Below are 12,531 nucleotides of genomic sequence, written 5' to 3' on the forward strand. Positions count from 1 at the left end.
TTCAATCTGCTTCTGGGTCTTAACCTCCATTGTCTGTTGTTTTCCCCTCATTTCAAGTTCCCCCTTCACTCTCCTGTGTCTTTCCTCCGTTTTTCACTCTTTTTTTACCCTCATCTCAATCTCCCCTTTCACTCTCCTGTGTCCTCTGTGTCTTTCCTCCACTCTTTCTTGCACTTTTGCTGCCTTATTTGCACTTTTCTCTCTATTTTTGCCTTTTTTAGCCCGTTTTTCCCCACCACCGCTGCCCCCGCGGTCCCTCCCCCCAGCACTACCAGTGTGAACAGCCAAATCCAGCTCCCCTCCCCGCTCCTGCCTCCCAGCTGTCCAGCCCTCCGTGACCCATACTTAATGGCGACCACTGCGGGGACAGGCGAGCAAGACCACTGACTAATTGTCCTTGAAATTGCTCTCCTTCCCTCGCAGCTCCACCATTAAGTGAGGCCTTCCCCCGAACTCCTGCACTCTCGAGTGTTGGTGTTCGAGGCCCTACTCCTCCAGCAGGTTTCACCTGCGCCTCATCCCTGGTGGTCCAGTGGACCTCTGTCTCCATTGCCTTGCTCTGCTTTTTCTCTCCTTTTTTACTTGTTTTTCCCCTCACTTCAATCTCCCCCCTTCACTCTCCTTCTGGGTCTTAACCTCCATTGTCTGTCGTTTTCCCCTCATTTCAAGCTCCCCCTTCACTCTCCTGTGTCTTTCCTCCATTTTTCACTCATTTTTTTACCCTCATCTCAATCTCCCCCTCTCACTCTACTGTGTCCTCTGTGTCTTTCCTCCACTCTTTCTTGCACTTTTGCTGCCATATTTGCACTTTTCTCTCTCTTTCATGCCTTTTTCCTATTGCCTTTTTTAGCCTGTTTTTCCCCGCCGCTGCTGCCCCCGCGGCTCCTCCCCCAGTACGACCAGGGCGACCGGCCCAATCCAGCTCCCATCCCCGCTCTCACCTCCCAGCAGTCCAGTCCGCCCCAATACCTACTTAATCGTGGACACTGCGGGGATAGGCGAGCAAGATCACTGACTCATTGTCAGTGAAATTGCTCTCCCTCCCTCGCAGCTCCACCATTAAGTGAGGCCTTCCCCGATCTTTCCACTCTCGAGTGTTGGTGCTCGAGGGCTTCCTCCACCATCAAGTTTCACCTGTGCCTTATCCCTGGTGGTCCAGTGGACCTCTGTCTCCATTCTCTTGCTCTGCTTTTTCTCTGCTTTTTCTCTCCTTTTTTACTTGTTATTTCCCTCACTTCTATCTCCCCCTTCACTCTCCTTATGGGTCTTAACCTTCATTTTCTATAATTTTCCCCTCATGTCAAGCTCCCCCTTCACTCTCCTGTGTCTTTCCTCCATTTTTCACTCATTTTTTACCCTCATCTGCATCGCCCCCTTTCACTCTCCTGTGTCCTTAGTGTCTTTCCTCCACTCTTTCTTGTACTTTTGCTGCCTTATTTGCACTTTTCTCTCTCTTTTTGTTTTTTTCCTTTTGCCGTTCTAAGCCTGTTTTTCCCCACCGCAGCTGCCCCCGCAGCCCCTCCCCCCAGCACGACCAGTGCGACCAGCCCAATCCAGCTACCCTCCCCGCTCCGGCTTCCCAGCTGTCCAACCCTCCCGACCCCTACTTAATGGCAGCTACTGCAGGGACAGGTGAGCAAGACCACTGTCTCATTGTCAGTGAAATTGCTCTCCCTACCTCGCAGCTCCACCATTAAGTGTGGCCTTCCCCCCCAAGCCCCTGCACTCTCGAGTGTTGGTGATCGAGGCCCTCCTCCACCCGCAGGTTTCAGCTGCGCCTCATCCCTGGTGGTCCAGTGGACTTCTGTCTCCATTCTCTTGCTCTGCTTTTCTCACCTTTTTTACTCGTTTTTTTCCCCTCACTTCTATCTCCCCCTTCAATCTCCTTCTGGGTCTTAACCTCCATTGTCTGTTGTTTTCCACTCATTTCAAGTTTCCCCTTCACTCTCCTGTGTCTTTCCTCCGTTTTTCACTCTTTTTTTACCCTCATCTCAATCTCCCCCTTTCACTCTCCTGTGTCCTCTGTGTCTTTCCTCCACTCTTTCTTGCACTTTTGCTGCCTTATTTGCACTTTTCTCTCTCTTTTTGCCTTTTCTAGCCCGTTTTTCCCCGCCACGGCTGCCCCCGCGGTCCCTCCCCCCAGCACTACCAGTGTGAACAGCCAAATCCAGCTCCCCTCCCCGCTCCTGCCTCCCAGCTGTCGAGCCCTCCATGACCCATACTTAATGGCGACCACTGCGGGGACAGGCGAGCAAGACCACTGACTAATTGTCCTTGAAATTGCTCTCCTTCCCTCGCAGCTCCACCATTAAGTGAGGCCTTCCCCCGAACTCCTGCACTCTCGAGTGTTGGTGTTCGAGGCCCTACTCCTCCTGCAGGTTTCACCTGCGCCTCATCCCTGGTGGTCCAGTGGACCTCTGTCTCCATTGCCTTGCTCTGCTTTTTCTCTCCTTTTTTACTTGTTTTTCCCCTCACTTCAATCTCCCCCCTTCACTCTCCTTCTGGGTCTTAACCTCCATTGTCTGTCGTTTTCCCCTCATTTCAAGCTCCCCCTTCACTCTCCTGTGTCTTTCCTCCATTTTTCACTCATTTTTTTACCCTCATCTCAATCTCCTCCTCTCACTCTACTGTGTCCTCTGTGTCTTTCCTCCACTCTTTCTTGCACTTTTGCTGCCTTATTTGCACTTTTCTCTCTCTTTCATGCCTTTTTCCTATTGCCTTTTTTAGCCTGTTTTTCCCCGCCGCTGCTGCCCCCGCGGCTCCTCCCCCAGTACGACCAGGGCGACCGGCCCAATCCAGCTCCCATCCCCGCTCCCGCCTCCCAGCAGTCCAGCCCGCCCAAAACCTACTTAATTGTGGACACTGCGGGGATAGGCGAGCAAGATCACTGACTCATTGTCAGTGAAATTGCTCTCCCTCCCTCGCAGCTCCACCATTAAGTGAGGCCTTCCCCGATCTTTCCACTCTCGAGTGTTGGCGCTCGAGGGCTTCCTCCACCATCAAGTTTCACCTGTGCCTTATCCCTGGTGGTCCAGTGGACCTCTGTCTCCATTCTCTTGCTCTGCTTTTTCTCTCCTTTTTTACTTGTTATTTCCCTCACTTCTATCTCCCCCTTCACTCTCCTTATGGGTCTTAACCTTCATTTTCTATAATTTTCCCCTCATGTCAAGCTCCCCCTTCACTCTCCTGTGTCTTTCCTCCGTTTTTCACTCTTTTTTTACCCTCATTTCAATCTCTCCCTTTCACTCTCCTGTGTCCTCTGTGTCTTTCCTCCACTCTTTCTTGCACTTTTGCTGCCTTATTTGCACTTTTCTCACTCTTTTTGCCTTTTCTAGCCCGTTTTTCCCCGCCACCACTGCCCCCGCGGTCCCTCCCCCCAGCACCACCAGTGTGAACAGCCCAATCCAGATCCCCTCCCCGCTCCCGCCTCCCAGCTGTCGAGCCCTCCATGACCCATACTTAATGGCGACCACTGCGGGGACAGGCGAGCAAGACCACTGACTCATTGTCCATGAAATTGCTCTCCTACCCTCGCAGCTCCACCATTAAGTGAGGCCTTCCCCCAAACTCCTGCACTCTCGAGTGTTGGTGTTCGAGGCCCTCCTCCTCCTGCAGGTTTGACCTGCGCCTCATCCCTGGTGGTCCAGTGGACCTCTGTCTCCATTGTCTTGCTCTGCTTTTTCTCTCCTTTTTTACTTGTTTTTCCCCTCACTTCAATCTCCCCCCTTCACTCTCCTTCTGGGTCTTAACCTCCATTGTCTGTCGTTTTCCCCTCATTTCAAGCTCCCCCTTCACTCTCCTGTGTCTTTCCTCCATTTTTCACTCATTTTTTTACCCTCATCTCAATCTCCTCCTCTCACTCTACTGTGTCCTCTGTGTCTTTCCTCCACTCTTTCTTGCACTTTTGCTGCCTTATTTGCACTTTTCTCTCTCTTTCATGCCTTTTTCCTATTGCCTTTTTTAGCCTGTTTTTCCCCGCCGCTGCTGCCCCCGCGGCTCCTCCCCCAGTACGACCAGGGCGACCGGCCCAATCCAGCTCCCATCCCCGCTCCCGCCTCCCAGCAGTCCAGCCCGCCCAAAACCTACTTAATTGTGGACACTGCGGGGATAGGCGAGCAAGATCACTGACTCATTGTCAGTGAAATTGCTCTCCCTCCCTCGCAGCTCCACCATTAAGTGAGGCCTTCCCCGATCTTTCCACTCTCGAGTGTTGGCGCTCGAGGGCTTCCTCCACCATCAAGTTTCACCTGTGCCTTATCCCTGGTGGTCCAGTGGACCTCTGTCTCCATTCTCTTGCTCTGCTTTTTCTCTCCTTTTTTACTTGTTATTTCCCTCACTTCTATCTCCCCCTTCACTCTCCTTATGGGTCTTAACCTTCATTTTCTATAATTTTCCCCTCATGTCAAGCTCCCCCTTCACTCTCCTGTGTCTTTCCTCCGTTTTTCACTCTTTTTTTACCCTCATTTCAATCTCTCCCTTTCACTCTCCTGTGTCCTCTGTGTCTTTCCTCCACTCTTTCTTGCACTTTTGCTGCCTTATTTGCACTTTTCTCACTCTTTTTGCCTTTTCTAGCCCGTTTTTCCCCGCCACCACTGCCCCCGCGGTCCCTCCCCCCAGCACCACCAGTGTGAACAGCCCAATCCAGATCCCCTCCCCGCTCCCGCCTCCCAGCTGTCGAGCCCTCCATGACCCATACTTAATGGCGACCACTGCGGGGACAGGCGAGCAAGACCACTGACTCATTGTCCATGAAATTGCTCTCCTACCCTCGCAGCTCCACCATTAAGTGAGGCCTTCCCCCAAACTCCTGCACTCTCGAGTGTTGGTGTTCGAGGCCCTCCTCCTCCTGCAGGTTTGACCTGCGCCTCATCCCTGGTGGTCCAGTGGACCTCTGTCTCCATTGTCTTGCTCTGCTTTTTCTCTCCTTTTTTACTTGTTTTTCCCCTCACTTCGATCTCCCCCCTTCACTCTCCTTCTGGGTCTTAACCTCCATTGTCTGTCGTTCTCCCCTCATTTCAAGCTCCCCCATCACTCTCCTGTGTCTTTCCTCCGTTTTTCACTCATTTTTTACCCTCATCTCAATCTCCCCCTCTCACTCTACTGTGTCCTCTGTGTCTTTCCTCCACTCTTTCTTGCACTTTTGCTGCCTTATTTTCACTTTTCTCTCTCTTTCATGCCTTTTTCCTATTGCCTTTTTTAGCCTGTTTTTCCCCGCCGCTGCTGCCCCCGTGGCTCCTCCCACCAGCACGACCAGGGCGACCGGCCCAATCCAGCTCCCATCCCCGCTCCCGCCTCCCAGCAGTCCAGCCCTCCCCAACACCTACTTAATGGTGGCCACTGCGGGGATAGGCGAGCAAGATCACTGACTCATTGTCAGTGAAATTGCTCTCCCTCCCTCGCAGCTCCACCATTAAGTGAGGCCTTCCCCGAGCCCCTCCACTCTCGCGTGTTGGTGTTTGAAGCTCTCCTCCTTCCGCAGGTTTCACCTGCGCCTCATCCCTGGTGTTCCAGGGCACCTCTGTCTCCATTCTCTTGCTCTGCTTTTTCTCTCCTTTTTTACTTGTTTTTCCCCTCAATTTGATCTCCCCCCTTCACTCTCCTTCTGGGTCTTAACCTCCATTGTCTGTCGTTTTCCCCTCATTTCAAGCTCCCCCTTCACTCTCCTGTGTGTTTCCTCTGTTTTTCACTCATTTTTTACCCTCATCTCAATCTCCCCCTCTCACTCTACTGTGTCCTCTGTGTCTTTCCTCCACTCTTTCTTGCACTTTTGCTGCCTTATTTGCACTTTTCTCTCTCTTTCATGCCTTTTTCCTATTGCCTTTTTTAGCCTGTTTTTCCCCGCCGCTGCTGCCCCCGCGGCTCCTCCCCCCAGTACGACCAGGGCGACCGGCCCAATCCAGCTCCCATCCCCGTTCCCGCCTCCCAGCAGTCCAGCCCTCCCCAACACCTACTTAATGGTGGCCACTGCGGGGATAGGCGAGCAAGATCACTGACTCATTGTCAGTGAAATTGCTCTCCCTCCCTCGCAGCTCCACCATTAAGTGAGGCCTTCCCCGATCTTTACACTCTCGAGTGTTGGTGCTCGAGGGCTTCCTCCACCATCAGGTTTCACCTGTGCCTTATCCCTGGTGGTCCAGTGGACCTCTGTCTCCATTCTCTTGCTCTGCTTTTGTCACCTTTTTTACTCGTTTTTTCCCCCTCACTTCTATCTCCCCCTTCAATCTCCTTCTGGGTCTTAACCTCCATTGTCTGTTGTTTTCCACTCATTTCAAGTTCCCCCTTCACTCTCCTGTGTCTTTCCTCCGTTTTTCACTCTTTTTTTACCCTCATCTCAATCTCCCCCTTTCACTCTCCTGTGTCCTCTGTATGTTTCCTCCACTCTTTCTTGCGCTTTTCCTGCCTTATTTGCACTTTTCTCTCTCTTTTTGCCTTTTCTAGCCCGTTTTTCCCCACCACAGCTGCCCCCGCGGTCCCTCCCCCCAGCTGTCCAGCCCTCCATGACCCATACTTAATGGCAACCACTGCGGGGACAGGCGAGCAAGACCACTGACTAATTGTCCTTGAAATTGCTCTCCTACCCTCGCAGCTCCACCATTAAGTGAGGCCTTCCCCCGAACTCCTGCACTCTTGAGTGTTGGTGTTCGAGGCCCTACTCCTCCTGCAGGTTTCACCTGCGCCTCATCCCTGGTGGTCCAGTGGACCTTTGTCTCCATTGTCTTGCTCTGCTTTTTCTCTCCTTTTTTACCTGTTTTTCCCCTCACTTCAATCTCCCCCCTTCACTCTCCTTCTGGGTCTTAACCTCCATTGTCTGTCGTTTTCCCCTCATTTCAAGCTCCCCCTTCACTCTCCTGTGTCTTTCCTCCATTTTTCACTCATTTTTTACCCTCATCTCAATCTCCCCCTCTCACTCTACTGTGTCCTCTGTGTCTTTCCTCCACTCTTTCTTGCACTTTTGCTGCCTTATTTGCACTTTTCTCTCTCTTTCATGCCTTTTCCTATTGCCTTTTTTAGCCTGTTTTTCCCCGCCGCTGCTGCCCCCGCGGCTCCTCCCCCAGTACGACCAGGGCGACCGGCCCAATCCAGCTCCCATCCCCGCTCCCGCCTCCCAGCAGTCCAGCCCGCCCCAATACCTACTTAATCGTGGACACTGCGGGGATAGGCGAGCAAGATCACTGACTCATTGTGAGTGAAATTGCTCTCCCTCCCTCGCAGCTCCACCATTAAGTGAGGCCTTCCCCGATCTTTCCACTCTCGAGTGTTGGTGCTCGAGGGCTTCCTCCACCATCAAGTTTCACCTGTGCCTTATCCCTGGTGATCCAGTGGACCTCTGTCTCCATTCTCTTGCTCTGCTTTTTCTCTGCTTTTTCTCTCCTTTTTTACTTGTTATTTCCCTCACTTCTATCTCCCCCTTCACTCTCCTTATGGGTCTTAACCTTCATTTTCTATAATTTTCCCCTCATGTCAAGCTCCCCCTTCACTCTCCTGTGTCTTTCCTCCATTTTTCACTAATTTTTTACCCTCATCTGCATCGCCCCCTTTCACTCTCCTGTGTCCTTAGTGTCTTTCCTCCACTCTTTCTTGTACTTTTGCTGCCTTATTTGCACTTTTCTTTCTCTTTTTGCTTTTTTCCTTTTGCCGTTCTAAGCCTGTTTTTCCCCACCGCAGCTGCCCCCCCAGCCCCTCCCCCCAGCATGACCAGTGCGACCAGCCCAATCCAGCTCCCCTCCCCGCTCCGGCTTCCCAGCTGTCCAACCCTCCCCGACCCCTACTTAATGGCAGCTACTGCAGGGACAGGTGAGCAAGACCACTGTCTCATTGTCAGTGAAATTGCTCTCCCTCCCTCGCAGCTCCACCATTAAGTGTGGACTTCCCCCCGTGTCCCTGCACTCTCGAGTGTTGGTGTTCGAGGCCCTCCTCCACCCGCAGGTTTCAGCTGCGCCTCATCCCTGGTGGTCCAGTGGACTTCTGTCTTCATTCTCTTGCTCTGCTTTTTCTCACCTTTTTTACTTGTTTTTTTCCCCTCACTTCTATCTCCCCCTTCAATCTCCTTCTGGGTCTTAACCTCCATTGTCTGTTGTTTTCCCCTCATTTCAAGTTCCCCCTTCACTCTCCTGTGTCTTTCCTCCGTTTTTCACTCTTTTTTTACCCTCATCTCAATCTCTCCCTTTCACTCTCCTGTGTCCTCTGTGTCTTTCCTCCACTCTTTCTTGCACTTTTGCTGCCTTATTTGCACTTTTCTCACTCTTTTTGCCTTTTCTAGCCCGTTTTTCCCCGCCACCACTGCCCCCGCGGTCCCTCCCCCCAGCACCACCAGTGTGAACAGCCCAATCCAGATCCCCTCCCCGCTCCCGCCTCCCAGCTGTCGAGCCCTCCATGACCCATACTTAATGGCGACCACTGCGGGGACAGGCGAGCAAGACCACTGACACATTGTCCACGAAATTGCTCTCCTACCCTCGCAGCTCCACCATTAAGTGAGGCCTTCCCCCAAACTCCTGCACTCTCGAGTGTTGGTGTTCGAGGCCCTCCTCCTCCTGCAGGTTTGACCTGCGCCTCATCCCTGGTGGTCCAGTGGACCTCTGTCTCCATTGTCTTGCTCTGCTTTTTCTCTCCTTTTTTACTTGTTTTTCCCCTCACTTCGATCTCCCCCCTTCACTCTCCTTCTGGGTCTTAACCTCCATTGTCTGTCGTTCTCCCCTCATTTCAAGCTCCCCCATCACTCTCCTGTGTCTTTCCTCCGTTTTTCACTCATTTTTTACCCTCATCTCAATCTCCCCCTCTCACTCTACTGTGTCCTCTGTGTCTTTCCTCCACTCTTTCTTGCACTTTTGCTGCCTTATTTTCACTTTTCTCTCTCTTTCATGCCTTTTACCTATTGCCTTTTTTAGCCCGTTTTTCCCAGCCGCTGCTGCCCCCGTGGCTCCTCCCCCCCAGCACAACCAGGGCGACCGGCCCAATCCAGCTTCCATCCCCACTCCCGCCTCCCAGCAGTCCAGCCCTCCCCAACCCCTAATTAATGGCGGCCTCTGCAGGGACAGGTGAGCAAGACCACTGACTCATTGTCCGTGAAATTGCTCTCCCTCCCTCACAGCTCCACCATTAAGTGACGCCTTCCCCCGAGCTCCTGCACTCTTGCGTGTTGATGTTCGAGGCCCTCCTCCACCTGCAGGTTTCACCTGTGCCTCATCCCTGGTGGTCCAGTGGACCTCTGTCTCCATTCTCTTGCTCCACTTTTTCTCTCCTTTTTTACTTGTTTTTTCCCTCACTTCTATAGCCCCCTCCACTCTTCTTCTGGGTCTTAACCTCCATTTTCTGTTGTTTCCCCTCATTTCAAGCTCCCCCCTTCACTCTCCTGTGTCTTTCCTCCGTTTTTCACTCATTTGTTACCCTCATCTCAATCTCCCCCTTTCACTCTCCTGTGTCTTCTGTGTCTTTCCTCCACTCTTTCTTGCACTTTTGCTGCCTTATTTGCACTTTTTTCTTTCTTTGTGCCTTTTTCCTTTTGCCTGTTTTAGCCCGTTTTTCCCCGCCGTTGCTGCCCCCCACAGCCCCTCCCACCAGCACGACCAGTGCGACCGGCCCAATCCAACTCCCCTCCCCGCTCTCGCCTCCCAGCTGTCCAGCCGTCCCCTACCCCTACTTAATGGCGGCCACTGCGGGGACAGGCGAGCAAGACCACTGACTCATTGTCCATGAAATTGCTCTCCCTCCCTCGAAGCTCCACCATTAAGTGAGGTCTTCCCCCGAGTTCCTGCACTCTCGAGTGTTGGTGTTCAATGCCCTCCTCCACCCGCAGGTTTCACCTGCGCCTCATCCCTGGTGGTGCAGTGGGCCTCTGTCTCCATTCTCTCACTCCGCTGCTCCTTTTTTACTTGTTTTTTCCCTAACTTCTATCTCCCCCTTCACTCTCCTTCTGGGTCTTAACCTCCAATTTATGTCGTTTTCCTCTCATTTCATGCCCCCCCTTCACTCTCCTGTGTCTTTCCTCCATTTTTCACAAATTTTTTACCCTCATCTCAATCTCCCCCTTTCACTCTCCTGTGTCCTCTGTGTCTTTCCTCCACTCTTCCTTGCACTTTTGCTGCCTTATTTACACTTTCCTCTCTCTTTTTGCCTTTTTCATTTTGCCTTTTTTAGCCCATTTTTCTCCATCACTGCTGCCCCAGCGGCCCCTCCCCGCCAGCCCAACCAGTGTGTCCGGCTCAATCGAGCTCCCCTCCCCGCTCCCGCCTCCCAGCTTTCCAATCCTCCCCGACCCCTACTTAATGGCGGCCACTGCGCACCTCTGGGGTGCCAAAGGCAAGCCCTTCTTGTCCCGTCCGCGACCCGACTGCGAGCAGCGCTAAGAACCCTCAATCTCTGCACCGCCAATGCTACGACCAAGTGGCACTCCCCACACTCAACCCAGGCTGCAACAACAACTGCAAGCTAGCATCACCAGCCGACACTCACAGACCCTTCTGCTGTCACCTCTGCCGGCACACCTGCAGCACCGCCAAGACCACTGGCCCAGTGCAATCTGCCCGCAAGAACACAACTAATCCGAAGACCCTGCAATGCATCCTCCTCAATGTCTGATCCCTCCACAAACACGCCACCGAAATCTGGGACCTCCTCAACAGCACTACCCCAGATGTAGAATTCTTTTACCGAAGCCTGGACCAACAACACCTCGGGACTGGACGTCGCCATCACCATTCCCCAAGGGTACAAGATCTCCATGAAGGACCGCCCCACCCGCCCTGGATGAGGAATCGCCATCGTCCACAAATCTACCCTCTGCCCTGAGCACACTCCCCGATGAGCCCACAGACCTGATGGAACACCTTCACTTCAAGATACTGGCCAGCCCTACCTCCGCCCTGCATGGAACCCTCATCTACCGACCCCCTGGACCCCGTGGACTCTTCGCCAACTCCATCACGGACATCATCTCTCCGCATGCCATCGCATCCACCAACTACTACCTCCTGGGAGACCTCAACTTCCACCTCGACAACCAGCTGGATGCCAGCACCACATCCCTCCTAAACAACATCCACAACATTGGACGCCGCCAGATCATGACCAAACCCACGCACTCAGCAGGACACACACTCGACCACCTTTTCACAACAGGAAACTCCATCACTTTCAGCCACACCACCAAATTCCCATGGACTGACCATCGATGCATCCACTTCACCTTCTGAACACCCACCATCCACAGACATCAGCACCTGCTCCCACGAAGAAACTGGACCAGAATCACCGACGACCAGCTAACCTCATCACTCAGCAACTCCACCCCAACCATCGCAGAAAACGACGAAGCCAACACCGCAGCCCAAACCCTGCACAGATGGATCTCCGACAGCACCAACTCCATAGCCCCCCTCAAGCAAAACAACAACACCAACGCCAAGAAGGCTAGATGGTTCACCACCAAACTTTACGAGTCCAGATGCACTTGCTGCCACCTTGAAAAGGCCTGGAGGAACACCAAATCCACAGAAGCCCACAACAACTTCAGAGCCGCCTCCAATGCCCCCCACCAACTCATCTGAAAAATGAGGAGAAAAGCGATGGAAGCCAGAATCTCCACTCATGCACACAACAGCAAAAAACTCTTCAACATCATCAAGGAGTTTGACCAACCCATCAGCGAGTCCATCGACATCCCTCCCTCACAAGACCTCTGCGACAAACTCAGCACCTTTTTCCACCACAAAATGAAGAGCATCTGCGACAACTTCGACGAAGACAACCAACACACTGAACCCTCACCAACCACCCCCGACTAGATAGCCCTCACCACCGAAGGCACACTAAAGACAATGAAGTCAATCCACTCCGGGGCTCCCACAGACCCCTGCCCCCACCACATTTTCACCAGAGCGGCCGACACCATCGCACCCATGCTCTGCCACACCATCAACCGCTCCCTGGCAACCGCCTTGTTCCCTGACGACTGGAAACACGCTGAGATCAACCCCCTCCTGCAAAACCCTCGGCGGACCCCACCGACCTCAAAAACTACAGACCCATCTCCCTGCTCCCGTTCCCAGCGAAAGTCATTGAGAAAGCCATCAACAGCCAACTCGCCCCATTCATTGAAGAGCACAACATCCTCGACTCCTCCCAATCCGGCTTCAGAAAAAAACACAGTACGAAACTGCCCTCCTTGCCGCAACAGACGACATATATACCTTACTGGACAAAGGAGAAACAGCAGCCCTCATCCTCCTCGACCTCTCAGTGGCATTCAACATAGTCTCTCACTGCACCCTAATACGCAGACTCCATGACGCAAGGATCCAAGACAAGGCCCTTGACTGGATCCGCTCCTTCCTCTCCGGCAGAACGCAGTGGGTCAGACTCCCCCCTTTCCTCTCAGACCCTACACCTACCACCAGCGGAGTCCCCCAGTGGTCCTCCCTCAGCCCTACGCTCTTCAATGTCTACATGGCTCAGCTCGCCCCCATCGTCAGAACCTACGGACTCAACATTGTGTCATACGCAGACGACACACAACTCATCCTCTCCCTATCC

The sequence above is a fragment of the Lissotriton helveticus genome, chromosome 1_1, assembly GCF_964261635.1.
Source record: "Lissotriton helveticus chromosome 1_1, aLisHel1.1, whole genome shotgun sequence".
NCBI lineage: Eukaryota > Metazoa > Chordata > Amphibia > Caudata > Salamandridae > Lissotriton > Lissotriton helveticus.